General features: G+C 33.1%; 3 long non-coding RNA genes across 7 annotated transcripts; 1 reads left to right on the forward strand and 2 right to left on the reverse strand.

The window, feature by feature from the left end:
• Positions 1-2278: 2278 nt before the first annotated feature.
• On the reverse strand, positions 2279-5950 carry LOC134275780 (uncharacterized). 5 transcript variants are annotated; one of them, XR_009993910.1, is made up of 6 exons: positions 5832-5950; positions 5543-5651; positions 5187-5310; positions 4834-4939; positions 4478-4605; positions 2279-3741 (listed from the first exon to the last, which is right to left on the reverse strand). It is a non-coding gene; the product is annotated as an uncharacterized LOC134275780 (long non-coding RNA). The 5 variants fall into 5 exon arrangements; XR_009993909.1 differs by having other exon boundaries at positions 5187-5314; positions 5568-5651; positions 5832-5949; XR_009993911.1 differs by lacking the exon at positions 5832-5950 and having other exon boundaries at positions 5187-5314; positions 5543-5556.
• A 199-nt stretch (positions 5951-6149) lies between these two features.
• On the forward strand, positions 6150-7118 carry LOC134275781 (uncharacterized). Its single transcript, XR_009993913.1, has 3 exons — positions 6150-6329; positions 6792-6886; positions 7031-7118. It is a non-coding gene; the product is annotated as an uncharacterized LOC134275781 (long non-coding RNA).
• A 6605-nt stretch (positions 7119-13723) lies between these two features.
• Positions 13724-24773, reverse strand: LOC134275779 (uncharacterized). Its single transcript, XR_009993907.1, has 3 exons — positions 24726-24773; positions 15374-15449; positions 13724-14184 (listed from the first exon to the last, which is right to left on the reverse strand). It is a non-coding gene; the product is annotated as an uncharacterized LOC134275779 (long non-coding RNA).
• Between the last annotated feature and the right edge of the window lie 1888 nt (positions 24774-26661).

The following is a 26661-nucleotide window of genomic DNA, read 5'->3' on the forward strand; positions in this document are numbered from 1 at the left end:
TTGGGGAACTTCAAGGTCACTGGAAGAAAAAATTTCATAATTTGTGTCCCGTCCATATCTTTCTTATAGATAAACTTGGTAGGCTTTCATTTCACACAAAGATTGCCCATGACCCAAGGGTTTGTAATTACCTTGAGACAAGGTCATTTTGGGAAGTTCAAGGTCACCGGAAGAAAATATTTCTTAATCCGTGTTCAGTCCATATCTTTCTTATGGATAAACTTGGTAGGTTCTCATTTCACACAAAGATTGCCCATGACCTAAGGGCGTGTCATCACCTTGACCCAAGGTCATTTGGGGAACTTTAAGGTCACTGGAAGAAAAACTTCATAATTTGTGTCCGGTCCACATCTTTCTTATGGATAAACTTGGTAGGTTCTCATTTGACACAAAGATTGCCCATGACCCAAGGGTGGGTCATGACCTTGACCCAAGATCATTTTGGGAACTTCAAGGTCAATAGAAGAAAAATTTCATAATTCATGTGTGATACATATCTTCATTACGTAAAAACTTACTTCTGAAAAATCCAGCGGGGGTATTTTGTCCCTTTTGGTCAGTTGTAGTTTGTATAAGTTTGATTTGCATTAGTTTACTTCTCATGAATTTACTGCAAATTAAACTATTCGTGTGAACTGTGAATTAATTTTTAAGAATTTATCAAATTTATATTGCACTAAAATTTGACTCCAACACTGCTTGAAAAAACACCTTTACAAAACTTAACTTGCGAAGTAAATTTCATTAAAGGTGCTCCAAAAAGCAAGGTCATCTTTGTATTAACTTTACAAAAAGTAAAGGTGAAAAGGTAACCTTTACTTACACGAAAAGATAATTAAATATAACCTTTCACCTTTAATGCCATATTAAAGTTCAGTAAATATACATATTTTATGAAATTCTTTTTTAAATGCTGACTATTGTTTAATTCACTTATACTTTGGATTTTCACAGTTAGTTTAAAGAATCTAATCTAGTCAGTACCCAGAATTTTAAGACAAATGTCAAAGATATTTTTTTTAATTATCTTGTATCCATTTCCAGTTGAAATTAGTATTAGAAATGGTCATCTATAGAACCAAACACTCGACTCATCATTATTTGACAGACTACACCTCAAATAATACAACAACTATGCTGTAAGCCAGGTTAGCTTAGTTGGAGCAGCTGGCGTTTATTTTGATACATATTTAACATACATTACATTGAATGTGAAACAATAAAGCACTGGAATGCATTTGTAAAATATTTTACTTGTAATAAATTATACCCCTATAACAGACATTAAAAACCGCCCAGGCCAAAACCAGAGATGGTTAACTATGGAAAACCTGTGTCCGTCGCTATGTAAATAATGTCTCAAGGGAGAATGCCGCACGTGCATTCAGTGCAATAGTTAAAAATGCAAGAACACCCTATAATATTTGCATGTATGAAAAAATCCAAATCAAAATACATTTCAACAGTTTTGTTATTTCCATTACCAGTATATTTATACAAATATGATATATATATTATATATAAAGCAAAAAAAAAATCTGTGTGTATTGAAGAGCACTGGCTTAGAATGATTTGAACACCTTACTGAATACTCATTTCTCATTGGCCTTCCTTTGGCCATGCCCACATATACAACCAAAACCATTAATATACGTTCCTCTCATGCAATGTGTTCCCGCTCTATAACGAAACACGGCAAAAAAATATTATCTGCACCAGGATTGCCTACAACTCTCTGGATTGGATGGCATAGATTTTTTATATGTACATTGATATTAATGATATATTAATTAATAATATAACAATGGGAAAAATTGGCATATTGATAATTTTCATTTTCCAAACAAAAATGATCTAAAATATTCTGTATTTTGGCTTCTCATCATATGATGAGTCAGATATACAGCACAAACAATATCCAGTTATAACCTTAAATATAAACATTATATTGAGCTATCTTTGACTTTTGTTTTCCTTTAAACATTCAGATACATGTGAGACAAAAAAAAAATACAGATGATAAGTATAAATTTCACATTTCTGCTTATGAAATGGAGGTCCCATTTCACTTTAAAATATAATACTGGTACAATATTATTTATTCTTTATGGTGCATGTACATATATAAAATAAACTTTGCAGTTTAAATTGAATAAAAATGTGAAAAAAATTACATAAAAGGCTATTTGATTTGTGCTTATATACAGGCTAATAACATCTTCAAAATGATGCATTTTACATATTCACAAACACAAAAAATGGTGAAAAATCTATTAGAATATATGTAAGGATGCAGTTTGCAAAATGCATGAGATCATGTATGAGTCCAGCTTCACCCAGTGAGCCTGTCTGTGCTTGACTTAGTTTAGATTATGTTTTTATGTTTGTGGTATATGTTAGTGTGTTTGCATATGTGTCCAGCTTCACACATTTTCATGTATGTGCTCGACTTCACACACCTTGGAAAATATGTAATAGGTTGTGGCAGATGCATGTGTATTTGTGTATGTGTCCAGCTTCACACATTTTCATGTATGTGCTCGACTTCACACACCTTGGAAAATATGTAATAGGTTGTGGCAGATGCATGTGTATTTGTGTATGTGTCCAGCTTCACACATTTTCATGTATGTGCTCGACTTCACACACCTTGGAAAATATGTAATAGGTTATGGTAGATGCATGTTTGCATGTATCCAGATATACGCATTTTCATGTGTGTGCTCGATTTACGTCATCAATGTAAAATATGTAAACATGGTGGTGTAAAACGTTTACAAGTGTATGATGCACACAGAGAAAAAAAGTTCTGTGTGTTTTGTTCTGCAAGAGTGATTGTATAAATAAACTACAATTATGTCCTGTTGAGAAATTGACAATCATAATAAGTAACATATTCATTTTACATAACTGTACTGAAAATTACACATCCAGTTTAAATTACTGTACTGAAAATTAAATTTGTGCAAAAACTCTCTGGCTGAATAACATTCAAAATCATGAATGCTTGCATGTTCATCTATAAATCTCCAAGATATTTCCTAGTTAGTTTGTAGCGCCGCACCGAGCGGTCTTACAACACATTTCATAATGTCAGTTTGCATGAATAAATTAATTTATCCTTGTTCCTCATATCTTGAAAATAGATGCCGAAATTCTAGTCTACAGTTTACTTACACAGCACATCATAAATAGAAATATTCAGGAAAAATAATTCACAAAAAATAAAATCCAAGTAAAACAATCACATGTACATATAAATCCAAGAAATATTAGGTAATAGTCCAAGTAAGTGAGTAACTTTATCTATCTCTAACAGTTCTATCTACTAAGTCTTCTATATTTCCATCTTCCTATCTTATTCTAAAATTCTGTCGCACTATATATATACTCAAGATCCATTCCTGACGATCAGGAGCACATTACAAGATCTTTAAGATCAGGAGTCAATACACAGGTCATTACGATCAGCAGGGGGTTAGATAAGAGGGGGCGATTAATATACAGATAAGATTTATAGCATAAGTGTAGATGATAATATGTGTGAACAATTAAGGAATGAAGAGTGATTTACAGATAAGATATTTTAAATCGTTACAAGTTTACATATTCTTGATCATATCATTGATAAGAGTATATATTCTTGATCATGACATCTGTATTGGATTCCCCTCTCTGACATCTTTCCTTGTTCACCAATTAGTTCAACAGTCATCTAGGTACTCAGGTGTTGTACAAGTCCTAATAATAATCATTTTCAAATTTATAAAGAAAAACAATACAATTTTTAAAGAGGTTTTCATTACTTCTATTGAAATTAAAGCACAAGCTTTTGAAGACATACTTAAGTAACTTAAAACATGTATAACTAAACATAATGGAAATTTAGACAATGCGACTCAATGTCAAACATATGATAGTGATACATCTGTAATATCCATGAAACTTACTGAGATACTTAAAATGTTTGTAGTGTGCTTTCACTAAGCTAAGCAATATATAAACATTTCTTGATTACACGTTGAAGTCCAAGGCTTAAAAAAAAATTAAGTTTGTTTCCTGTAACATTCCCAAAAAATCAAGGGTCGGTAGATCGGAATTTTTTTTTTTTTTTGCTTATGAATGGTGAAACATCCCCAGACTGAAAATACCAGGTGTTATATTTACAGTGGACACCCAACATGGCATCCAAAATGGCTGCCTAGCGGCAGAAAACAAACTTCAGAAAGTTGTAGGGGGAAACTGTTGTTACAAAAATGATTACTGTTTATATTTAAGGTAAATGTAAACTAGGTTGACGTATTTTATGTCTCAAATTAAGCTACGAGCTATTGTTTTAATTTAATAAATGGAATCAGCTGATTGATCAAACAAAGTTTTGCCATTTGTCAGGGGAAAAAAAGCCACCCAGGGATAATTTGAATGGGTCGGTCGGGTTACAGGAAACAAACATAATTTTTTTAGGCCCAATCCTCACCTGACTTGCACATTCATATGGATTGGTTCTATGCTGATAATCCCTTTCAACAATCTTCATCACAACATCTGAAAGTCACCCATCTTCAAAATTAAATCTGCCGCTCACCTCAAATGTATATAGACTCCCTGTACAAATGCATGGAAAATAAAATTTTGAATAAAAAATGAATTATCTCTTCACCATACCCGGCCTCTTTAAAAAATGTGAGAAAATAATTTAAATACTTTTCTTTAGATAAAATCATGTAGTATGTATCCAGCAATGGTGAAAAAAAGTTATCTCTAGAATTTTACCTTTATATTGAATGAAAAATGCAGTGTTCCCTCTACTTAAAAAAACTCAAAAGACATTACCTAAAATGGAAATAAGGTACAACTGTGACTGGTGTCTCAGGCACAACCAATAAACACAAGACCTTTCCATCCTTAGCAGCATGCATTAGCTCCACATTCCTTGTTTCTACAAAAAATATACAATGAAAATTTAAAAAAATGAGAGCGAAGAGTGTTATATGTACTTGGGGGAACAGAGGTAGGAATTTTGAAGTCAGATTAACTATATATCTGCCAGTGTTGGGACGGATAAATTTCCATAATAAAATGAAACGAATTATTCGTAACAAATAAGATACATGTATTACCTTGCAGTCACCATCGCACATTATGTATGAACATTTCTTGATTACACGTTGAAGTCCAATCCTCACCTGACTTGCACATTCATATGGATTGGTTCTATGTTGATAATCCCTTTCAACAATCTTCATCACAACATCTGAAAGTCACCCATCTTCAAAATTAAATCTGCCGCTCACCTCAAATGTATATAGACTCCCTGTACAAATGCATGGAAAATAAAATTTTGAATAAAAAATGACTTATCTCTTCACCATACCCGGCCTCTTTAAAAAATGTGAGAAAATAATTTAAATACTTTTCCTCAGATAAAATCATGTAGTGAGTATCCAGCAATGTTGAAAAAAAAATATCTCTAGAATTTTACATTTATATTGAATGAAAAATGCAGTGTTCCCTCTACTTAAAAAAACTCAAAAGACATTACCTAAAATGGAAATATTAAGGTACACCTGTGACTGGTGACTCAGGCACAACCAATAAACACAAGACCTTTCCATCCTTAGCAGCATGCATTAGCTCCACATTCCTTTTTTCTACAAAAAATATACAATGAAAATTAAAAAAATGAGAGCGAAGAGTGTTACATGTACTTGGGGGAACAGAGGAAGAAATTTTGAAGTCAGATTAATTATATTTCTGCCAGTGTTGGGACGGATAAATTTCCATAATAAAATGAAACGAATTATTCGCAACAAATAAGACACATGTATTACTTTGCAGTCACCGTCGCACATAATGTATACAAACAACTGACAACATCCCAAATCCCTTTCTTTGTTGTTTACTTGGCGGAATTTTCTTTGCCTTTTAGACTGGTTCCCATACATTGCCGTGAATAAGTCCCACGTTTATTGGTTTTGTTTACAAGCTTCAATATCAATAAAATCTCCCGCACATTTACAGTCTGTATTGTAAACTACTAAAACATACTTTAAACACAATTTTCAGCTCAGTATTATGTTATCCTCTTCATTCAAGTAATATGTAAACTCTTCTCGAATGTTAAACGAACGATCTACTCTGATAAGTAACCCAAATATGGCACTGTGTATTCAGTTGAATAGCCAATCATTTCAAATCAAGTGGAGCGGGTCTGCATCGCTATTTTGACGAAGTTTGCAACCTGTGGTAATTTTTTGAAACCTCATCTAGATTTAAGGAGATTCTTGTCTTGACAACTGCTCGAACTTCCGGATTGGCATGCACTGCAGGTTTGTTTACGATTTCCAGCCGTTTTCACTTTCAGCAAAGATCAGTACATTGTGCATACATGTAGTGAAACAATGAAAGTCAGGCAAAACTTCGCTGTATATGTTATTTACTGCCAGAATGTTAGATTAGTATTTTGATAATTTGGGGATTAAATGTTTATGGGTTTCAGTTTATTCTGTAAAGGTGTATGTCTCTGGAATATTAAACAAGACAAAGAAAAACAATTCTGGAGTGGGACTAAAATGAGTAGTTAAAACCGAGCCGGGCCGGGAATTTGAAACTGAAACCGGGTTTTTGCTAATTACTGAGAATATACACAATCAGTTGTCATAAAACTTAGTTACAGATGTATTTATTATGTTTATGCCTTGGCTGAGAGTTTCAACTCCAAAATTGACAAATAAGTTTATTTTATTTATAACATTTTGTATATTAATTGTGTCCATTTTGTTAAAATACAGGTTGAGTGAAATCAGTATGCAGATTGTTGAAGGGAAAACATCAAGACGGGGCGAGGAAGACAACAAAACATGATTGAGGATCCCAAAGTTCTTTGGTACAAGCACATTTTTAAAAAATCAAATAATAAGTATCGTGAAATGTTACTTGAACAAACATTTACATTATTTAGTGCTTGACTTGCTCGGGAGTCATTATTGTCAAATGTATTCGTATAAAATGTTCAATTTCTTTTGTATAGGATCAAGCTACTCAGCCTACCATGAGAAAATTAAAAGATCTGCTATGAAGAAGAGGCGGGTTCTCAAGTTTCATATTATAGATGGCAAGTATTGTTTAGATTTAATTTTAATTTTTAATTCTTGATAAAGAAAGGGTGTTTGGCAGTTCATAGCTATTAACTGCATGCGCAGATCTAGAGGGGGGGTTGGGGGGGTCAGGACCCCCCTGGAATTTACCAGGTTAAAAAATGTACATCAGTACTAAAACAAGAAAGAAGTTACCATGGACCCCCCCTGGAAAACGCTGACCCCCCTGGTCATGTGTGAAATGGGTATGAAAAATGAAAGATTTGAAGCAATAGAAGTCACCAGTTCAATAGAAGTCACCACTACCAACCCCAACCCCCCCCCCCAACCCCCAACCCCCCACGAAATACGTTTTTTTTTTTTTTTTTTTTGCTTGTCAAGAAATTTCTGGGATTGGATTTTTTTTTGACTGGGATGGACCCCCCCTGGAAAAAATTTCTGGATCCGCGCCTGAACTGTGATTGCATTGTGTATGAATTTTCAAAATCAATTCATTCTTTGGTGACCGTGTGCTTCAAACTCATAATTTTTAATAAAAATATTGACTATATATTTGTCCAGGTGTATAAAATGTTAATCACTGTATGAATTCTATTTCAGCATGATTGTCATCTTCAATTTGAGGGACTCTCACCTAAAGTCCTTTTACTGTTCCATATCAGGAGAAAGTTCATGAGCAGAAACATGCTATTTGGGAAAAAGGTACATATATCCTAAACCATAACTTTAGTATGATTCTGTACACATGTACAGCTAAGCTAAACATGTAGCACTATTTTGTTCTTTTTGTAAACTGACTACTAAGTAGTCAGGAAAACCTATCATTTCTTTATGTTTCAGGGATTTATTCTTTGATTGTGATAAGTACCCTAAAAGTACATAATTCTCAAATTGTAATTTTAGGCATTAGGCTTTTTGTGATAAGGGATACATGACCTAACCCATTGATTCTTCATGTAATATGTCAATAATAAGAGGTCCACTCATCTCACTACTAAGTCAGAAACGTACTGACATTCCCATTTTTTACTGACAAACTTAGAAAATTACTGACAATGTGCTGTCGTTACTGTAAAACTTAGACAATTACTGACCTTTTTACTGCCGGTACTGATAAATTTAGAAAAGTGCTGACAATCTTAGTCGGTGCTGATAAACTTAGACAATTACTGACCCGTTTACTGTCCCTGCTGAAAAACTTAGACAAGTGCTGACATTTACTGATAATTACTGTCCCTATTGTTCTCGCTCTCGGGGAGGCTGCAGTGGTGTGAAAATAATTGTGTGTTATACTTTGCATTTAAAAACAGTCTTTTTTAAATTTTTGATGAAAAAAATCCCAGGCAGTTATAATTTTTTTAATCTAAATATTATTGATATCTGAAAAATAATTCAGAATATGATTTGAAATTAACTATGAGTAAATCAAGTTTAAATTTATGTGTTGAATATATCTATCCCTGTTCAATTAAAGAATTAAGATTAATTAATCATCAAGTTATATTTCTTTGCAGACAGATATCTGACTTTATTGTTGAGCCCCCCCCCCCCTCCTGTTTTCACGATCGGAAAGTTGTATCAATTTTCTTTTCACAAACAGGACAGATGTCTCTTGTTAAAAAAGGAAATCTTCTAAAAATTGAATAATTACTGATAGGTAATTCAGTTTCCTAATGTTCTCGGACATCTGTACAAGTCATATAATTATATACCCCTGTTTAAGATTTCCGGTTTCATTTGCTCATACGGGAGTTCTCCTATTGAACAGTACAGTGTTCCATATATAAACTTGTACTATGCCTTGTTAATTTTTTCTTTGTTAATTATTTCTAAATGAATGGTTGGTTGATCGATTACACAGGGTTCATAAGTACCCAATGTCTGTAAGTCCGAGACTAATAAATAATTATCAGACTAGTAATTATAATTCATGTACTAGCAATTATAGTAATCTTACGGAAAATATTTATATTTACTAGATCAGCGGTAAGACTAATATTAGCAGTAGCGCCATTCTCAAATATTTTTCTTCTCTCCCTCTCTCTCTCTCCCTCTCTTAAAGATACAAACAGTATTGACATTTTAAGTTACTTAAATACTTGACAAGTGCTTCGTTTATTCACATTGCCGAGGGGGTAGATCACTATTTAGTTTTTAAACTTAATCTTTTTTTTAAAGTATTTTTTTAATCATGATTCAATTATAACAAAAATACTAGAGCAAAGCTCGTTGCAAAGCAACGAGAAGGTCTTCCTTCCTGTTTTGACTGGAAGTGACGTCAGCAAAAAGAAAGCAATGAGCTTAGTCGTCTCCAATCACTTTATAATTTATCAATTTTGCTAAATAATAAGCTATTTTTGGCTACTTCCGGTTTGACCGGAAGTGATGTCGATGGACAGAAAATTAAGTTTTGTGCTTCTTGTGATATATGTTACCCAAAAACTTGTCAAGAACAGCAAAAATATGCATTTTCTGACTACTTCCGGTTTGACCGGAAGTGACGTCGCCGGACGCATTTTGACGACTTCATTAGATTAAGCTTGACATTTTGAACAACATTGCTTCTTGGACGTATTACAAATTCTCAAATACTTTTTGAGATATCTGGAAAAAACTTTTGGCCCCTCTAGATCCCTTAATTTAGGGGTCAGCCCCTTTTTTTGAGATATCATTCAAAAGATCTTGTAATTCTGCACAAATTTTGTTCTATATGTTTTAACAAAATATTTTTAGTTTAGAAGATAAAAAGCAAAATATGTGTAAATTTTCGCTCTTTTAGGCGTTCTAATTTTTGACCCCTATATAGCACCATCTTGAATAGAGAAATCGAAAAACAACAAGAGGCCCATGGGCCACATCGCTCACCTGAGAAGCTTTGACCATTCTGTTCTTTACCAGATTTCACCCTTGTTATACATAATGCATCCCCACCCTACCCCACTGATCATAATTTAGACATTTTGAAATCTACACTACCCCATGATCCTTCCATGGGCACATAAGTTTCAGCTTTTCTGGCCCAGTGGTTCTTGAGAAGAAGATTTTCAAAGATTTTTCCTATATATTTCTATGTAAAACTTTGATACCCCATTGCGGCCCCGCCCTTCCTCTCGGGGTCATGATTTGAACAATTTAGAATCTACACTATACCAGGATGCTTCCACATAAGTTTCAGCTTTTCTGGCCCATTGGTTCTTGAGAAGAAGAGTTTTCAAAGATTTTTCCTATATATTTCTATATAAAACTTTGATTCCCCATTGTGGCCCCACCCATCCCCCGGGGGTCATTATTTGAACAATTTAGAATCTACATTATACCAGGATGCTTCCACATAAGTTTCAGCTTTTCTGGCCCAGTGGTTCTTGAGAAGAAGATTTTCAAAGATTTTACTATATATTTCAATATAAAACTTTGATTCCACATTGTGGCCCCGCCCTTCCACCGGGGGTCATGATTTGAACAATTTAGAATCTACACTATACCAGGATGCTTCCATATAAGTTTCAGCTTTTCTGGCCCAGTGGTTCTTGAGAAGAAGATTTTCAAAGATTTTTCCTATATATTTCTTCATAAAACTTTGATTCCCCATTGTGGCCCCGCCCTTCCCCCGGGGGTCATGATTTAAACAATTTAGAATCTACACTACCCTAGGATGCTTCCACATAAGTTTCAGCTTTTCTGGCCCAGTGGTTCTTGAGAAGAAGATTTTTTAATGACCCCACCCTATTTTTGTCTTTTCTTGATTATCTCCCCTTGCGAGGGGATACAGTGCAGGGAACTAATTTTGTTACATAAACCAGCATCAGGATCAGCATAAGTAGGATCAGGATAAAGCCAGCATCAGCATCAGCATTTTAAAAAACAGCATTACTTGGATCAGCATCAGCAAGCAAAGGATAGAACTAGCATTGACCAAAGTAAAAACAGATAAAGGAAAGTCATTTAATACAAATTACAAATAAAAATTATCCCAAAAATTTTTTTTAATGGCTTAAAATAGCGATGCTGTTTTTGAATTATCCACTTCTGGCAGGATAATCCTACTTCCGGTAGCATATCTAGCATTGACCCAGTTTCGAACCAGCATCAGGATAAGGATCAAACCAGGATCAGGATAAGGATAACTAGCATCAAAATCAGCAAGAAAAGGAAGCATCAAAATCAGCAAGCATAGGAAGCACCAAAATCAGCATTGATGCTGTAACAAAATTATTTCCCTGCACTGTATGTCCCTTCATTTTAACAATTTAAATTCCCCTTTACCCAAGGATGCTTTGTACCAAGTTTGGTCAAAATTGGCCCAGTGGTTCTTGAGAAGAAGTCGAAAATGTGAAAAGTTTACAGACGGACAGACGGACGGACGGACACACATTTGGTTATATATTGGGTACATCAAGTCCAAGTCCTATTGGATACTGCTTATTGGATACAAAAAAAGTGTACACACGAGAGAGCATTATTTGGGTAGTTACTGTTCAAATCTTATTGGATATTAATCCTCGTGTCCGTATTTTATTGGGTTTTTCTTATTGTTTTTTATTCATTTCAAATTTATTATATATTTAATATTTGCTGGTAAATTCAGACAAGACTGAAAACCTTTGGTTTTGAACCTATATTTTTGTCAATTTCTGTTACATAGCTCTTTTATTGTAACACCTAACTAATTTGTTCTTAGCAATAAGGATATACACCTGTATATTTCAAAATAACTAATATTAAAATATATGAATACCTAAGTGCAAAAAAACTGAATTGTGAAAACACAACTCAACACATCTCAGACTCTGTTCAACCTTTCTTGAATAACAAAATTAAGTATTTATAAGGAGAAACCTTTTTGAGTCGTGACCTATTAATAATAATATAAGCAAATGCCCATTACATGTTGGACAGAATGAAGGTATCCAACAGGCATTGAACAGGTGTCCTATATCTGTTGGGTTGTATTTTGACGAAGGGATTAAACTACCCAAGATAAATTGAACATGTGTACATTGTCCAATTCTAATTGGGTTTCTTGAATCTCCTCATCAAAAGACAACCCAACAGGTAATGGACACCTGTCCATCTCCTCTTGGATATCTACATCCCACCCAACAGGTAATGGACACTTGTCCAATTCTTCTTGGGTTTCTTGAATTGTTTCATCAGAATACCACCCAACAGGTAATGGACATCCGTCCAACTCCTCTTTGATATCTACATCCCACCCAACAGGCAATGGACACTTGTCTAATTCTTGGGTTTCTTGAATTGTTTCATCAAAATACCACCCAACAGGTAATGGACATCTGTCCAACTCCTCTTGGATATCTACATCCCACCCAACAGGTAATGGACACTTGTCCAATTCTTCTTGGGTTTCTTGAATTGTTTCATCAAAATACAACCTAACAGGTAATGGACACCTGTCCAACTCCTCTTGGATATCTACATCCCACCTAACAGGTAATGGACACTTGTCCAATTCTTCTTGGGTTTCTTGAATTGTTTCATCAGAATACCACCCAACAGGTAATGGGCACCTGTCCAACTCCTCTTGGATATCTACATCTCACCCAACAAGTAATGGACACTTGTCCAATTCTTCTTGGGTTTCTTGAATTGTTTCATCAGAATACCACCCAACAGGTAATGGACACCTGTCCAACTCCTCTTGGATATCTACATCCCACCCAACAGGTAATGGACACTTGTCCAATTCTTCTTGGGTTTCTTGAATTGTTTCATCAGAATACCATCCAACAGGTAATGGACATCCGTCCAAATCCTCTTGGATATCTACATCCCATCCAACAGGCAATGGACACTTGTCTAATTCTTGGGTTTCTTGAGAATCCCCTCATCAGAATACTACCCAACATGAATGGACACCTGTCCAACTCCTCTTGGATATCTTCATCCCTTCAATAGTATATACACTAAAAGGTATTGGACATTCTTCTTGGGTTACTCAATTTTTTTTTCATAAGAAAAAAAACCCAATAGGTATTGGACATTGGTTCAACTCTTCTTGGATATTACATCCCAACATTAGAATAAAACCCAACAGGTGATGTTTACCTGTCCAATTCTTCTTGGGTTACTTATACCCTTCATTAAAATTGTCAGATTTGTCTTGGATATTTATACTCTTGCATTAGATTGCAAACCCAATAAGTATGACATTTACCTTCCCTAGCTGAATTCAAATTTATCTATATAAGCATACATAAGTCCAAAACATATTTAATACTTTAATTCTAACATTCCACATCTCATTCAGTGTACACTTTACAAATGATAGGAAATATATAAGCATTTTGTGCCAAAACTATTTGGCTTTTAAAGAATTTTCTAACCATGTTTGCAAAATTTAAATTTAAATATTGGAACTTGGAGCAAGTCATTACAGGTAGAGCAAGATGCTGAAAACAATACTGATAAATAGATCACACCCTTGATAAAATATTTGCCTTCAGTTGCCAAGATTGTGTTGTATTATATGGAAAATTTCTATAATCCTGTTTATTACAGATACATGTACAATGCATATTTCCCCTGTAATAATAATATACTTCTGAGATGTAAAAGAATGGATTAAATAGTCACCGATGTTAAAAGATATTAAATGATCTCATTAATCTGGTTTGGAAATCACAAACTTAGTTTTGAAGCCGATAAAACAGTGTCGCACCAGAAAACTTAGTTACAAGTACAATGAATGAATTCGTTGTATCAAAACTTTAAAATAATTGATGCACTATGTCCAAATCTTTTCGACAAATCGGGATAAAGATATTCAATCAAATCATCACTGTTATAAGTCTAAGAGCTAGAGAAAAGTCATTACATGCCCAAATTTTACATGTAAGACTTTGATCCTATATTTCAATAAATGTCAAAATGGTTTTATTTTTGTTTCTGTTCAATACTTTCTTCTTCAGGGTCTCTCATGGCCTATACTGTATGATACCTCCATTGACCCTGCTCTTTTATATTGCCATATGTTTATCCAGTAGCAGTGGTTATGCTCAGGCAATCTTTGAAATATTCCTCATTTCATGCATCTCCTTCAGTTCTGCCTCTGTCCATTTTATTCATCCTGCAATTAAATAAAGGCATTTCTTTGCCGTATAAAATATGTTTTTCTTGACTACAGCAAGATCACCCTTTATGTTGATCAAACCCAACCAAGAAGTAGCAGTATATTTCTTATTCAGAAATATGTAATGATAAATAAAATGGAAGAAAAACTAAATTCTATCAACTCTTTTTTTTCCTTCTATGTCTAACTGCATCTTCATCCTAACCCCCATCCGCCATAATTTTATCAAAATGGAACCATCATTCAACACACAAAACGATGTTGCATATTAATTAGACAGTATGTTAGTTTCTGATTGTTAAGAAGTAGATTATACACCTATTTCTTGCAAATTTTAGACTTCTAATGTAACACTATCAGTACATTAGGGGTACATAATCTTCAAAAACATCTCTACACTTAATGATAAAGCTTTCACATTAGTATTGTTTTTAGCCCAATGGTTCTGCTAAAGAGGATTTAAAATTGACCCAAACCTTACTAACTGCATTGAAATTATATTGACAGGGACAGAGACACACTTGACACTCCATCCCCCCTTCCTGGGGTATGCTTTGCACAAAATTTAATTAAAATTGACTAAGCTGGATAGAAGTTGAAAATATGAAAAATTACAGTCAAACAGATTATGAATAACTTTCAGCAATCAGACATGAAGTATTGATCCTTAAATAAAATACACCTACAAGATGAAGCTGTTTTATTTCTTTGAAGTGATATCTAGTATTGTTTCTTTTCCTGTATGCCACCTCTATACAAAAATGTTATACATGTATTTACATAACCTATGACCGTATAGTACCCCAGTATTTACTTTACAATTAATAAAGTTCTGGAACCAACCCGCAGATGCCCTTAAAACAAATGATTCTAAACTGGCAAAGGTAAAGGGCATCTGAAGAATTTAAAATAAAATGATAGTACAAACAAGCAAACAGTGTGCATAAAAATGTTGGCAAATACTAGAAAAAATACTAAGGTACTTTCTCAAACTTTACATGAATACTAAAGAGGTTTTATGTAGCTGTACTGCACATACCAAAAGCTTTCTTGCAGTTAAAAGTTGGTTGCCTAGTATAGTTATGTAGTATGTACAAGTTTTCTCTTCTAATTTAAGAAGCGAAAATGTCTCTAAAAATCTTATGGTTGGCATGAAGTATTCCAGTTCATTTTACTGATTACTTACAATTGTCCTATTTCTGAGGGTCATCTTCTGATGGGTGTGTTCTCTGCAATGTTCACAATTGAAGTTCCTGTTTAACCTGTTACATATTGAAAATCGTCAGTGAACATGATTATGGTTTTAATTTCCATTGTAATTATTGATTACTTTTATAAAAAAAAAATCTAAACAAATTTATTGTAACATAATACCAAGAAAAATATCTATGTAATATAAATGGAAAAAGGGAATCATTATCTCCAGTTATCCTAAAATCACAAGTAAGCATTAATCATATAAATTCACATACGTAAACCCATTAGCTTTTTGTGCTATTAAATCATAGTCATCGCTGTGCAATAAAGGAAATCAAGTACTAATCCACAGCTTCGTGGCAATAAAGTTACTATCCCCGAGTAAAAAGTGACAAGCCCAAATATAGAGGCAAAAATTAAAAAGTAACATTGAAAAAAAGTTCATCGTGAAAAAAAGTCAGGGGCCCGTTTCATCAAAAGTCGTAAGTTAAGCCTTAACTTAGGCGTACTTCCGGGGATTACGCCAAAATTTAGTCTAGCTTAATTTGCGTTTCACCAAGTGGCGTAAGTCTAGTCGTAAAAGATACGCTTAGTCACAGAACTAAGTCCTTGACAACGTTGCATTGCGCTGGCGCAAAAACATAAACATTGTCCAAAGCGTACAAACATGTATAAATTGTAGCACGTCAAAGTACAGAATAACACAAGTTATAGATAAATTAATACTTGCACTAATTGAAACATGCATGGGTTTATAGTGTTATGTAAGAGACATGATTTTTGGAAATTTAATTACAGCCATACCCCCTCTTCCCGAAATTATAATAATAATAAATTTCATGATTCGATAAATACTGATTCTACTAACAAATACTAATAATTAAGTTTGAGACAGAATACGATTTAAAAATTTTAATAAAAAATGTATATGCAAGCAAAAATAATGGAAACAAAATGCAAACGATTTACATATGAACACATTTTGAGTCAAGAAATAAATTTTACATGTTTACTACTATGGTACATGTAAGATAATCCTCTCTGTATTTATTATTTGTTTGTCAATTCAATTGATACATAATTGTTCAGTTATAGAAAAAAAATCTTTACTATCCGCAGATTAAATGCGATGTATCGTTTTAAAAGTACGCAGAGAGAGAGAGAGAGAGAGAGAGAGAGAGAGAGAGAGAGGTTTTGAAAAATGACTACAAAGATATTCTTACAAAAATTCTCTGCTTGTGTGGTCTCTGTCTTTAAAATTTAGTTACAGCTACTCTTTATTTTGTTTTCATTAAAATGTAAGTAATGCAGGAAATCAAAAACATGTATATTTCATCTTATATATGCTTTATATGCGCTCAGATTATCTTATACTATGTAAGATTTGCTCTTTTAAACAAAATTATGAAAATTAAAGATGTCTTCTGCATCAATGTTTGTCTGAGAAAAAAAAAATTAGGAATAATTCATTCTTGAACTTAACTGTGTAATTATCACCGTCTTACATCGATATTATAAAAGCAATAATTTATTACCACTTTCAAAAATCTCTTATTGTCTATGAGACCCCAACCCCCTTCCTGGGTTGGGGTCTATGATTCGCCGGGAACATCACTTGTCCCAGATACCTAAGAAAATAATTACTTTCGTTTTTAACTAAGTAATCTGTACATTCAATGTTAATTAATCTGCAAATTCGGGAGATTTTCAAGCGGGGTGTAGATATACAGTTATATATGTAAATTGTTTTACAATACCTTAGACATACAATACCACAATCAAATGTGTTTGAATGCATTGTCAGAACGTAAGAAATCTCTAATAAGACCATCTTTTCTTCTCAGCAGAAATTTATCAAAATATTATTTGAGTATGTTATTACTCAAATCAACTACGTCCCCAAGTAGTTGTAACAACCCCCCTCCCCCCTCTTCATAATATGTATAATTAAATAATGCATTGTTTGTATTTTAAATTCTTCTTAGAACCTTACTTTTTATTTAGAACTCGTTAAAATTAATAAAAAGGCCTTATTTTAACTTTACGCCCTAACTTACGCCTACCCATGAGTAGACGTAAAATTTTGGCCTAAATTTAGTTAGGCGTAACGATACACTCTTTAATGAAATGCAAATATTCGTGCTAGTCCCGACTTTATAGTCTAGTCATTCTACTGAAAAATGAGAACTAATTGCAACAGTTTATATTTTAATGCAGATTTGTAGATAAGCTATTAGTAACTCACATATAAAAAGTTTAGAAAAATTCACTCAGGGGAAAGTTGGGAAATCGGAAGATTAAAATTAGGGATCAGTATGAATTTAGAATTACCCATTTGCACACCGTACTATTTCTATATGAGCTTTCTATGACAGACAACCTGTAAACAATAGCCAATTAGCATTTAAAGTTGTTGTTTTAACTTGTAGTTTGTTATGCAATCAAAAGTAAATTAAAAAAATTATATATTTTGATTTTCAAAGAAGTGGAGTTTTGACTTCACCGGCCAAATATCATCTACACAAATATAATGGTTGCAATTACCATTCATGTAAACAACAAAGTATGGAACGCTGTTTGTATTCACAATATACATGTACGTGAAATTCCTAAATGTGAATGTGTTTACTTTCATTTTATCTGTAAACACCTGATAGATAGTTTTGGAATTTATACACAAGAAACAAAAAATGTATGGAACACAAGTAGTATACAAAATAAGTGAAAACAGCCTTTTCTAAAGAATTCTGCAAGGAAGCTTATCATACAAGTACATGTACAATGTATATCAGAGTTGTTACAATTGCATCATCACAGAATATATTTTGATTAAATATATAGAAAATTTATTGAAATTTATCATTTTGAAATAAAGAGTACAGAATTTAGGAATCACATGAGCAGGATTTGATTTGAAGGTCTCCAAGTTAAAAAAATCAAATATTTAATTCCATTCAGGCATCTCCGGAACTTGAATTTGAACTGTGTGATTCAAACAATTTTTGCTCTCCAGATTTACTGCTTATAGCTTTCGTAAAGAGTATTGAACCTTATATAAAAAGCCAATTGATATTGACCTTTTTCTCTATAAAGACTGCACCATGCATCTATGCATGTACAAAATCTGCATTATGTTTATAGTAGTGGAAATAATTCAAATGGAGTCGTTTAGACAGAATTAAATGCTTAAATGCTCTTTTTTCTAAAATTCTTAATGTAACTTTTTAACAAAATATTTTAAACCCATTTTTAAAAACTTCTCCTTGTAGATCATATGGTCATTTTTGCAACAGTAAAATGCCTGATGTAGCACTTATTGAAGCTCCATTTTATGAACCTGGTGATAACGGCGTTTCCGTGAGCATGCTTTAGAATGTGAACAATCATGAACACTTTCAAAGTCACTTCTTAATAAGAGCAACTTTAAACAAAGAAAAGTAGATGGACGTGAATCTCTCTACTATAATTGTACAGTAAACAGCAAAATGCCTGATGTAGCACTTATTGAATCTCCATTTTATGAACCTGGTGATAACGGCGTTTCCGTGAGCATGCTTTAGAATGTGAACAATCATGAACACTTTCAAAGTCACTTCTTAATAAGAGCAACTTTAAACAAAGAAAAGTAGATGGACGTGAATCTCTCTACTATAATTGTATATTGTTTAATGTCCCTCTCGAGAATTTTTCATGCATATGGAGACGCCACCACTTGTCAGTGGAGAGCTGCACATTTTGTTCTATACTCAACACTTTGGGCCATTAAGCAGTGAGGGATCTTTTTCGCGCCAGCGTCCACTGCGACACGGGACCTCGGTTTATACGGTCTTATCTGACCGGTATCCACATCCCACAGTGGGATTCGAACCCGCGACGTAAGGATTGACTCCTTACTTCGCAACTCTAGAGCAGATGCTCTAACCCCTGCACCATGCGGGTGAATTCCTAAATTAAAGCCAAAGTCTTATAATTTCTATTACTGTTAGGATAAAAATATTTGGGGAAATTATAACAACTTTTACATATGAATTTGAACAAGTAAAAATTGAGTACCAGTATCTACCAAGAGTTTAACATTTAATTCTTCCTTGAAACAAATACTTGGCTTGCTCTCTTTTACTTCATTCCATTTGTGTAAGTGCTTTAATTTGACCTTAGATTTTTTTTTATCAATAAGAATAAAATAATCTACTGTGTGCTTTCAACTGCCCCCACCCTCTTCAAGTAACATTACATAGCAACGGTTTGAAATACATTAAGATTTAAGAAGGGTAACAATATAATAATTATTAACTGCGCAGAACCTTTGCGAGCACATTTCACAATTTTTTGTACTCAATGCAATTTAATTACTGTTGATTCGACCACATCTTGGTCAACAATGATCATTTTCAAGGGATAACAATTTCAGATTTTATCCAAAAACGTGTCTTATCTTTATATTATTGAATGTAGTTGAGGGTATAATTATACTGAAAGAAATCTTGAAATACTTTTTGGAATATTACCATCGAAGCAACATTGACTGCATGTTGCTATGTTCTTATTACACAGGATGGCGTGGTTTCATTATATTGTAACCGAGCAGAAACAAGACCAGGTCACACTTAAATCTTTATTAAACAGCAATAAACGGCAATGGCATATGCCTATAAAAGAATATACATAATTATAACTTTGAATAGAATGAAAAATAACATAAGTAATGAAAAATTAACAAGTTATGAAAAAGAAAAGTATTTCAGAAGCAAATACCTTTACGGACAGCACGAGGAGTTGTGACCTTGAAAACTGGCTGGCGGGACAAGTAATTTCAATCGAACATGAGTATTTACACCTAGACCTACTGCGCAAGTGGGTTGAGTTGATTTTTAAAAAATACGCCAGTCAGGAATGAGATTACAAATGAGTATTCGACAAAAGACTTTACAAAATGTCAGAATCATACTCACTTAATTCAATAATCGAATAAGAAATAAGTTAACAAAAGTGAGTACGGTATTAGCCTAAATAAATATATGAAATAAAATATATGTAATTACTTGGTCACATTATGGAGGGTAAAAAATACATTGATCAATGTTGATCCACTTGATATGAGTAAGATAGCACGTTTATTAAACTCATGAAAAGAATTACCCTGTTAGGGTACCCGGGTGTGGGGTGGGTTCAAGTTCTGATCAAGCAAGAACCATCATACTCATTATAGTGTACAAGCATTTAATGATACTGAAACAGAGTATTTTTTTTTTATTTCTGAGCATTTTATACAAGTTACCAACCAATCATATTGCAGGGACTTAAAACTGGCGTCACATGTTGAAAGAAAATTTTCTGGAGGGTGGACAACACGACTACAATGTAATCTATGGGGAACAGCTTTGCTGTGCGTAAAAAAAATTCAGATTTCAGAATATTTTTTGACAAAAAAAAAATTAACAACCTACCTAATCCAGAATAAAAACATATAAATCTATTTCGGGGAGGAATGGGGTTCTATGAGATTTTCTCACAATTTTCTTCATATACGGGGAAAACCTTTCAGTTACAAGAGGGAATTTTTTTTTAGGGGGGGGGGGCATTTTCTGCTACTTTTTCATAAAAATTCTTATTGGGGGAAGTCCCCCGACCCCTCTAAATCTGCTCCTAATTATTTTCGGATATTACCTTTCATATGAATTGAAGCATCTTTATTGTTTCTTAACTTTTGGTGATATTTCGTATATTCATGCTATATTTAGCATTGCTGAATACCGAAATTTTTCATGTAAAATTCATTTATAATGTATCCATGGATACCACCTATTTACATAAATCTTCTAAATAATTTCTTTGAAGCAGTTATGGCAAAAGAATGCATCTTGAGTATTTGTGTAAACTAACTTAATGACTGTATTTGTGTTTGTAAAGGTTCATTGTTCAAAAGTATGTGATATTCTCAATTTATACTGTTTCCATGGCAACCAACACATATAGTAACCAATATTTAATATTTTTCCAATTCAGTTTATTCAGTTAAGTTTATTTCCCTACTTACATGTTTTTTAAAAACCAGTATAGAAGTTTCTACTTTACACTGTACATTTAAAACTTAATCAGAGTGAAAACAAAACGTCCCCATAATGACCTCAATTTTTCAATTTTCCCATGTATAAATTTTTCTAAACTTTCTTTTATATATTCAGATCATATCATAGATTGATTAAAACTAAGTTTTGAAACTGTTGCAATTAGTTCACATTTTGATGGAAAATTTGATAATTTGACTAGACTATTTACGCCGGCGTAGCGCTACGACTGGGCATACGACCTTTGATGAAACGGGCCCCAGGGTATTAACTACAGATGATTCTTTTTAAAATTAAAGTTTAATTTAATTTTCGCTAGTAAAATTTAATCATATATAAATTAATGATTTAAAAAAAAATGAAAAAAAATTTAAATATTCCTTTTCTGGTCATTCACTAGTTCGTCTAATTAAAACGAAGCAAAAATCATTTTGTTTTCATCTTGAATCATTTAAAGCCATATATGGCGTATGTGCAATGAAAATTATTAAACTAAAATTATGAGAACTTATTATTTGTATCATTACTTTATATAAAGATACAAATTTTCCGTAAATTACAAAATGTAAGTCAATTGCGTTATAAAGATATCAAAATTTAATTTGGATTCTCGGAATTTTCTCCGACTTGGATGAAAATACAAAAGATTTAAATAACACATTACAGAGTAGATAAAATCGTATTATTAGTTAAAACATTTTTGTGACGTCACCTTTTGTTAAACCTGGTTCAATAAATTTGTTATTGTCCTGCACCCCGTCCAATAAGTTACCTGTAGGTGTCCAATAAGATTCAACTTATTGGACAGGTACAAGTAACATTCAAATGAGAACAAAGGGCGAGGCAAATAAATAAACAGCACTTAAAAGACAATGACAAATCAAACAATTTAATATGAACAATAATGTATGAAATTAGTAGCGTTAAATGAAATTAGTAGCGTTAAATGTTAACATTTCACAAGAAAATGTCACAAATAATCCACAGTGAATTGAATGTCTCACATTCATTATTGAAGACTCATCCGTGGCTCCGATCATAAATTTCCTAAATTCACCGTTCATTAAATGCTATATATTAGATTCATTTCACAATGATTGATCCATGGAACATATATAGAATCCAAGGGACACAAAAGATGAATGAGAAGCATGCGTTTTCTTACACAGAACCTTGGGCTTTTTTGCTTTTTTAAATATTCACTTTTTCCGCATTTAGCACAAAATGTCGCTCATGAAATTCCAACGGAATTTGTAGTAATTTCGATCGGTATTTTATGAACATTTTTCCACCTAGTCCCGCGTTGTTTTAGCAAGTGTCTGTCGCTGTTTTAAGGGATGGCTGCAGTAAAATCCTTCCGAGTTCGAAACCTGCACACAAAAGAGTAACCGTTGCATTAAAAAAAAATCATCAGAAATGATCTCTCAGTTTAATAGAAAATGCTTATACAGTGGTTGGAGTAAAATCCTTCAAATCTTACTGCTTTACAAAAATTACCTGTTAACAGAAACTATTTCTTGCAAATTCCGAAGCATAAGGATATATGGTAGAAAACTTGAACTGAGGCATCTTGGTGTAATCGATAAATGGCATCCTCAAAACTGCCGATTCTGAAGGTCTTTTTTCAAAATTAAAATGTGCGTCCTCATCCGTGGTCCTTGCGTTATTAAATGAATAAATTGTAAAGAATTTAGTAGAACTGACTTTTACGCATGCGTAGTATGGTTAAAAAAATGTCGCAATGCGGATAAATAAGACTAAACAAAGTTAATGTTCATATTTATTGATATAAAACACCTCTCGATGATTCCTACTATTCATAAAGACAGAAGGAAAACCAAAACTGGCTTTCTTTGGCCTTACTTGATGAACAGTGCCAGGTAGTCATCCAAGCAGAACGAGACCTTACCTGTGACTGTCCAATAAGTTAGCATTGGAAGTGTTCGATAGTGATAAAATGTTTTAAGTAAGTTATAAGCCTCAAACTGACCATTATGTCAGATATTAGACTCACCTCGGCGCTAACGCGCCTCGGGTCGTCTAATATCTGACATAATGGACAGTTTTCGGCTTATAACCATTACATAAAACGGGGTTGTTCTCCGTGCTCCGAATTGTATGAAAAGCTTTGATTTAAATGTATTAACTATATTTCTTTACTTAATTTTGTATTTTTCAGAAATATATTTTTTGATCAGTTACGCCATATATGGCTTTAAAAAAACGCTACATAATTGCATGACACTTATCAGTGAATGTATATAATTTAATAATGAGATATCTGTGAGGCATATATGTACATGCAAATATTGCTATATTAAACAAAGGAAAGGGGGAATTCAAATTAGGAAATAAAAGATCGTTTTTAAGTAATTAAGTCTTGTAGTACTGCAAAATGGATGCAGTTGTCGAGATTTATAGATAATATGAGCATGCTGTCTGGAATATTTCCATATTAGAGAATTTAATAGCAAAAAAAGAGTGAAAATACCGGTGGTGCTTTTCATGTATTATATGTGTATTTTAAAATTCCTAATAGCCCAAGGGGATTCCTCAGTGCAGAAAACCACTAGCCCCATCCTCAAAAATGGAAGCCCCGGGTGTAGCGCGATGCTAATTTCACACCCATCATGTGAAATAGTTATAGTAGCCCTATATCAATTTCAGTATTGTTTTTAATTAAAACAGATGACAAAAACAGTAATTTAAAAAAAAAAATCAAAATAAAGCAGACACTCAGTCAAAATCAAAGACAGAAAGAAGCACAGTTTTGACTGAAAGTTTTTCAGTAATACAATGAATCTCTTAAGTTACATATCAGATGAGATAAACTTACATACAATTATTTAGTTGTTGTCAATTATCCCATTTATCATCATCTCAGCTCACTTTGCGATTGTAATACTGTCTACATGAACCGATAATTAACAGCTGATTTATGAATACACGATTGTTAAAATTTTCATTTCCCTTTCCAATATACATTGTCAGAACATACTTAGTTGGTTATGATATAAAATAAAATTAAATAATAAACACTTTCGATTTATTAAAGATTATCTAACAATATACGATCATTTACTAAATACTTCTCGCCCTCAAGAGAGTTAAAAAGACAGAGAAAATTCAAAATACAAACAAGTACAACTTAGGATTAATTGTTCCGATATATCTATTTTAATTTTGTGCACAATTGTTTTCAAAATTAAATTAAAATCTTTTTTCCTTAAACAAGAACCCAGCAATGTATAAATATTAATCGAATTAACTTACCTTTTCTCTTGTCAATCAGAAAATCTTGTTGACATTAAGTGTTTCTTATAGTCGCCATATTTTTTTTCATGAAAACAAACGTTGTTATGATCAGGATCAACGGAAGTTGATTTTCGGAACTCTCGAAAATTTAGAGTTCCGAATGTAAAACTGAAACAACAAAACACGGTGCGTCCGTGAAAGCAACTTTTTTGGACACTTTTTTGGACAAATCGTCGTGTCCAAGTTTTGTTGGGTACTAACCTGCAAATACCCAATTAGGGTGTTTTAAGCATATTCAGCGACACTTCTTATTGGGTATACCCAATAAGCAAAAAGTACCCAATAAGTACAATCTTGGCATGAAAAATACCCAATAAATGCACTCTCGTAAACACGGACGGACAGACGGACGGACGACGGACAAAATGTGATCAGAAAAGCTCACTTGAGCCTTCGGCTCAGGTGAGCTAAAAACCACTATGCACAACTTCAATCCTTCTATTATCTAAAATCAGTAGAATTTTTGCTCCAGCTTTAGCCGTCTCTGAGCCTTTGTCTGGAAACGAAAGCCTATAAATTTTCGTTTAAAGGGAAATAACTCAAAACCGGAAGTGACTTTTTGAAATTTTAGATAACATTCTGATAGAGTTTAGTAACGTCTATCAACTCTGAAAATTTGAGCAAAATCCATTGAGAAATGAGTGAAATATGAGGCCTCAAAGTTGGCGTCTAGGAAAAGGAAAAAAAAAAGAATAATAAGAATAATCTTAATCATCAGAATCAGTAGAAGGTCTTCCGTTGGAAACGGAAGACCTTAATTACATGTTAAGTACCTTCCATTTTTCCCCTGTAGTTATCGGTGAATTGGAATTAATTTAATTTTATGTGCCGAAATTAAATTTCATCTCATTAAAGTAGGTAGGCGTAGGGGGTGTTATGATGTTAAAATAAGGCAGAATGCGGACTTGTCTAGTAAAATATTTTACGAAGTAGTGAAAATTGGAAGTCATTAGTCCGTCGAACCAGTGCTCACAAATATTTATTTCGAACCCTCTAGCATACATGTATAAGTCCCCCCCCCATGCACACACGTTACATGTACATGAAAAAAAAAATCTAGTATACCGGTACTTGAATATGATTTATAAAAATGTTTAAGTTTTTTGAATGATACAAATTTCTTTGGCCATTTGATCAATTAATACCCATAATCATTATTTATTTGATTCAGGTTTCATCAACATCTTTCCTTTTCATAAGATTAAGATTATTCGCTAATTGTAGGTGCCCACTATCTCCCGTGACGAGTTACCATTCATGTCTCTCTCTCTCCTTCTCTCCCTCCAAAAAATCAATATCGACCCAGGCAAAGTTTAAAATATACTAGTTAAAATCCGCCTGATATTTATTTTACTGTCATAATACTGCTGTATATAAATTGTGTCTGATTTTTAATTATTCTTAATTACTGATAAAAAGGTAAGGAAATATACAATGAACTATTTTTATTTGATTGATAATCAAACAAATTCATCACTCCACTGTCTCACACATACACTAAGTAACACGACTTAACAAACAATATTAGGAACCAATAATTTTTACAAAACTTTGGATGTAATGTACCCCTTCTCATATATTAATTTTTGCTTAAATCTTTAAACAATTTGTGCCTTTCCCCGGTTGGTTTTTACATCAATCTTCTTTTTCATTACTAGTTAATTTTATCTTACGTCGGTATATTAGAAAAAATATCTATTTAATCTAAGAAGAGGTTGAAGGATTGTAGATTGCATATTTATATTACGTATGTGTTGGTGTTGAATTTCTCAAATTCAAACTGTCTTGAAGAAGAGTCTACCTGTTGCCGTAATGTTGCGTAACAAACTTCCAGTGAAATCCGGCGACTGTTCTTCTGTATAATACAGCAGTGACACCTATTGTCTTCTTTACC

Source organism: Saccostrea cucullata, unplaced genomic scaffold (genome assembly GCF_032062105.1).
Source record: "Saccostrea cucullata isolate Sc308-1 unplaced genomic scaffold, CSIRO_AGI_Scuc_v1 ctg7401, whole genome shotgun sequence".
Lineage (NCBI taxonomy): Eukaryota > Metazoa > Mollusca > Bivalvia > Ostreida > Ostreidae > Saccostrea > Saccostrea cuccullata.